Source organism: Gobio gobio (assembly GCF_949357685.1).
Source record: "Gobio gobio genome assembly, chromosome: 18".
Lineage (NCBI taxonomy): Eukaryota > Metazoa > Chordata > Actinopteri > Cypriniformes > Gobionidae > Gobio > Gobio gobio.
In genome coordinates, this window is record NC_137111.1 from 41,961,353 (window position 1) to 41,967,352 (window position 6,000).

Sequence of the window (6,000 nt, forward strand, 5' to 3'; positions counted from 1 at the left end):
AGGATTTTTTGGCCAGAGGCTAAAAACTACAGCCAGTAGAGGGAGCTGTTCCGCATGTTTTCAACCCGCCCACAGGGGAGAGATCTCACTCACAGAATGTAAATGCGCTCGGCTCGGCCTAGGGCATTCATAACCAGAACGGTGCAGAGCAAAGTGAGTGTTTCAACTTTTTTCAACATTGTTTCAACAATGAATTCCTATGAAAGTTTAGCTTTCCATATGTGATCAGAAAACGTGCCAGACTGGACACGCGCTGAGAATGACTGTCACGCTTATCTCAGATCTTACTTCGCTCTCATGCTGAATAAAAATCTGACTTCTGCTGCGTTTGTCCTGTGACTTTCGTTCGGCTCACTCACACTTTATTGAAAATACACGTTCAGTTTTTAATTGTAGTGTTTATTCTGTAACTGAACTAAATTATTGTATTATTATGAAGATCAAAACGGCGTTGGGGGCGGTGTAGGGAGTGGCCTCGTAGGGACAGCTAAGCAAGTGCATTCTGGGAGTTGTTGTCTTTCATCCACATGAGACAAAAATACATTTTCTGTCTTTTCTCAGTCTAGAAGGCACCAAATTCAAAAATAATTTCACATTTCTACTACATAAATGACTCATTTTAAATACACATTCATCTTCCCAGCACTGAAGTGCCCCTTTAAATAGCAAATGCACTCGCGCACATCTGTGGGTGTGCTGGTCTGAAAACAAGGTGTGTTCAGGAGCATTGTTGGCTGTTGCCATTTTGAGGCACCTGAAAATGACTGCACCATTGACCAACAAAAACCTGGTCTAAAGTCAATAGCGCAGTATTTTTTGTGTTATTTAAAGGGTACGTTAATAATATGCGCATATAGGCGGGTGCACAACACGCGCACACTCTGCTTATTACACACACAGGGACGCGCAGCAGCACACAAACATTTTTTTTATATTAAAAATAAAAGTATTCCTCTCTGGAGAAGCGTTCAGTCTTTCCGCTCTCAAATTCCACCATGTAAATAACGAATCCGCCAGAGTGCAAGCGCAACTGGTTTTTAAAGGGAATGGGAGATGAGACTCTGATTGGTTTATAGTCCAAAACACACCCATGATTCATTAAGAGACGGTACAACCCTTTTGGACCATGCGCCTGGCGTGCCGACCATTTTTTCCGTAGTTAAACTAGCAAAAGTGGATCTGGACACGCCCTAAGTGCACCTGCGCCATGACCTCAGACCATGCACTCAGATTGTTAAAATAGAGCCCTTAATGTGTCAAAATGCCTGTCTTTGCAAGTATCCTGGTAAACGTTTCTGTAAATTATTTTGCAGAATAACTGGTCAGTCTGTAAATTTACTATCTGAGTGACCATGCACATTTGCTGTGATTATGCATAATAGTAAAATTTTCCCCCAATCATAAGTTTAATACGGTCTGTTACATATATTTAATCTTCTGCTGTGCCAGTCTAATGATGAGATTTATTATCAACAGGAAGTTTTTTAATGCGGAAAGTATCTGTCGCTAATGTGTGCTTTGGTCTGAGCGCTGTCATGATGCATTGGCTTAAATTCAATTTTGTTTAATTTGATGGTTTTGTGGCTAGTTGTCACCATATTCCGTTGAAATAACACACTGATTGTGTGATGCAATTATTTGTTATGATGATTATGATTTGCATTTTTATTACTGTTGTTTTTTAATGATAACTCTGATGCACACTCTGATGTTTGCTTGTGGCATTTCTTGTCAAAGCATGCTGTATATAAAAGAGAACTCTGTAAGCTGACTTTAAAGGGTAACTAAACCCTAAACCAACTTGTTTTAGTTAATGTTCTGCAAGGCTGGGGCTTTATTAGTGCTGTTCATTGATTCGAGTAAATGTTTTGACATTTGGGTATAACGTCTTTAATTCTACAATATATGGTGTAAAAACATCTGAGTGCTGCCCTCTTAAGGTTGAACGGTGGCTACAGCAGTTGAATTTTCCTATTGGACGTTGTTGGTCATCGTGACGGATGATGGTTCTTCCAACGGCTCACTCACACAAGCTCACCACGCCTGCATTAATCACATGAGAACGGCTTCACTCCAGAATGAACTCTCATGTTACATGAAGTAGAAACATTATGAATGAAACTTGCTTGACACTTGATGCGGTTAAATAATGCAGTTGTCAGTACACGTCAGGCGTTTCTTGCAATATTTTTGCTGCCCATCATGCGTACAGATAATTTTCACACATGAGACACGCTTTCAAACCCTGACATGCAAGTGGTTGCCGTGGTAGCGAACAACAATACCGTAACGTGCTGGCGTATATAGTCTAACTTTTATTTGAGAAAATCTGTTTATAATAGGCTATTAGGTTTGAACTTATTGGTACTTCGCTGCTTGTGAATTTTCGTGGCATTCAGTATAAGGATTAGACTGTTCATATTAGGTCAGTGGTCTCATTCTCTCTTGCGTTGCTGCTTCGCTAGCATCATTGGCATCGGGAGTTAGTGCAGTTTGAGCCAGCGGCAGACAATTCTACAGACAATTCACCCTTCTCCACTTCAGGTGAAGGTGGGGGAGAAAAGTCCTCTACTTCGAATGACCGCTCTGTTGCAAATCTACTGGTGTCACTCCAGTCATTCTCCATCTTTGCGAGTCAGACAGCTGTAAATCAATCCGTCACTGCAGGTCTCAGGTGCACGCCCCGTTCTCGGTTCGTCCCCTCTGTCTCTACTGCTCTTCCCATTTTTCCAGCACTTTTCCAGTAGCACCAAAACATTGCTGGGCTAGAAGTAAGAACCGATTACGTCAGGCGCTGGGGGCGGGGTCAACAAGAGGAACACAAACTTGAGATCCGCCATTTTTGAAATAGCAGCTAATGGAGCTAATAGCTGCTGCTCGTTTGTAATCTCTGTCTATTCAAATTACGGCGAACTGCATGAATGCGTTGGATTTGCTGTGTTTTCACTGTGCTTTGATGCCGATGTTGGATCGTAAAGCCATTTGAAGCAATAGTAACGCAACGTTTGCATTGTTGATGGAAGGTTTGTTCGCAGCGGTGTTATGCAGACCGATCGCCGTATGACAACGAGTCCAGCGAGAGGATATGACTCCTTATGCTTTTGATTCACTCATGCGTTTTTAAAAAAAATATCATAAGTGGATCGGTCTGCGCAGTGCCGATGCATCTCGAACAAGCCTGGTGTGTGTGTGTTTCCTGCTGCCTCGCTAGCGTTGCTGAGAAAGATGAGACATATACAGTGAAGTAAGAGCTGGCTCTGTTGTGGCTCTCAGCATGTGGAAAAGCAAACGGTTCTTAGAAGGCTCCTCAGTCGAACCTACTACGAACTGGGACTAGCACTGGCTCTGAACTAGCACCCGGTTCATTCTGGTGGAAAGGGGTATTGGTGGAGTTAGGCTCTGAACTGGGGTTGAGTTACCCTTTAAGGGTTTAAGGCTGATTTTAGGCTTAGCTTACCATTTTCCCTGAGAAAAAATGGGGTGAGGTCCAAGGTCCAAGAGTTACGGTTCGCTACTGGTAATAACTAGGTACTAACCATGAACCTACCCCTAAACCTAACCCCATCTCATGTAGTTACCTTATATTTACATTTACATTTATGCATTTAGCAGATGCTTTTATCCAAAGCGACTTACAACTTGGGGGTACAATAAGCGATTGGTCGTGAAGAGTCGAGTGAGCGCAACAAGTGCCTGAAATACTTAGTCCGTGTACATTTCTCAGTGTAGCACAGGCTAGAGTAGGGAGGTAAAGAGGAGGAAAAGAGGAAAGGAAAGCATTTTTTTTTTTTTTTTTAAGAGGTTAAGTGCTCACGGAAGAGATGAGTTTTTAGTTGACTTTTGAATGTTGTCAATGAATCAGCATTTCGGATGGCGGTGGGCAGATCGTTCCACCAGCTGGGAACGTTGAATGAAAATGTTCTGGAAAGGGATTTTTTGCCTCTCTGTGAAGGTACCACAAGCCTTCGCTCCTTAGCTGAACGAAGGCTTCTGGTGGGGGTGTGGAGTCGTAGAATCGAGTCAAAGTATGCAGGAGCTGAGTGCGTGGTGGCTCTGTAGGCAAGCGTCAGCACCTTAAACTTGATGCGAGCAGCGAGTGGTAGCCAGTGCAGAGAGATGAAGAGTGGTGTGACGTGGGTCCTTTTGGGCTCGTTGAAGACCAGACGTGCCGCTGCATTCTGGATCATTCAAAGTGTTTGGATCGCACAAGAGGGGAGTCCAGCCAGAAGCGCATTGCAGTAGTCAAGTCTAGAAATAACCAGGGCCTGGACAAGAAGCTGTGTTGCGTGTTCTGTTAGGAACGGTCTGATCTTCCTGATGTTGTAGAGCGCAAACCTGCAAGAGCGAGCTGTCTTAGCAATGTGTTCTCTGAAGGACAACTGGTCATCAAATGTAACTCCAAGATTTCTGAGTGATTTTGAAGGGGAGATCAGGGATGTACCTAGCTGGATGGTGAAGTCATGTTGCATAGTGGGACTGGCGGGACAGATGAGGAACTCAGTCTTTGCCAGGTTGAGCTGTAGGTGATTTTTACTCATCTATGCAGAGATGTCAGCCAGACAGCTGGAGATTCGTGCAGCTACTGTGGGGTCGTCTGGTTGGAATGAAAGGTAGAGCTGAGTGTCATCAGCATAGCAGTGATATGAGAAGCCATGTGCCTGTATGATGGGACCTAATGAAGTAGTGTAAATGGAGAAAAGGAGAGGTCCAAGCACTGAGCCCTGAGGAACCCCCGTGGTCAGTTGATGCGCTTGGGATTCCTCTCCTCTCCAGGCAACCTTGAAGGACCTACCTGTGAGATAAGATTCAAACCAAAGGAGCGGAGTCCCTGTGATGCCCAGTGATGAGAGGGTGGACAGAAGAATTTGATGATTTACCGTGTCAAAGGCAGCAGATAGATCAAGGAGGACGAGGACTGATGATTTGGACTCAGCTTTAGCTATCCGCAGGGCTAAAGCTGTTATATTAAATAGTACTTTCTTAGGTAAGTACACTGTAAATACATGTAATGGCAAAATATTGCCATTGTGTTTGTCTGATTTTGAATGAAAATACTTACTAATCACCGCCAAATGACGTAACTATGTAAATTGCAGAAAGAGTTACCGAAAATCCTCACCACTAATTAATATGAATTGGGCATACCTGATGGACATGTTAATCAACCAATGGACTTAATTATAATTAATGATGATCCACTGAGCATCTAAACTTTACTTTACTTTACAAAATTCTGTAAAAGATTACATAGCAGGAACCTCAAAAATTTGGACAGAATCCAGTGCAAAAGTTCTTTATTACAAATAATAGCAGTATTAAATATACCAATTATTAAAACACCAGAGGTTTCTAACACTGAAGAATATAATTTGGAGCTAGAGGAGGTTTATGGAATTGCTCTGAAAGGAATTTAATTGCATCACATTGGCATGTGGTTCACCAATTGCATAAACACCAGTAAGATCACAGGATGCTCAACCAACCTTATTGACCTCCTACATGAAGTATGATTTGTGTTGAAGTGGTTCCCATCAGCCTGTTGTAGTAAAGGTTTGATCTTAAATCAGTGGAAAACTGTGCTGTTAAATGCATAACATGGTCAGCCATGACTTTGCCAGCTGATGGGGTGTTTCCTAAATCAAAGGCTTTCCTTTCTCTCAGGCCTTTTTCCTCCATCTTCTCACTCTGTAGCTGGGGGGCGTCACTCAATCAAGAGATGAAGGGCTGATATAGAGAACTGCAAGGCTTTGAGAGTGTTCAAGGTTAGATACAGGCTTTCAAAGACAAAAATAAAACGCTTTCGCAGATCAGCTAGTGATTAAAGGAATAGCTCATGAAATTTCTGCCAATGTTATGTCACCCTCTGTCAAAGATGGCTCAAAGAAGAAGACAAAGATGAATGAAAATCAGCTACGGTTTATTTTAACTCAAAGATATTCCTGAGTGTGTAACAGTGTGATCAAACACAATCAACACCAGAGAACTGAAGAGTGCACAGAA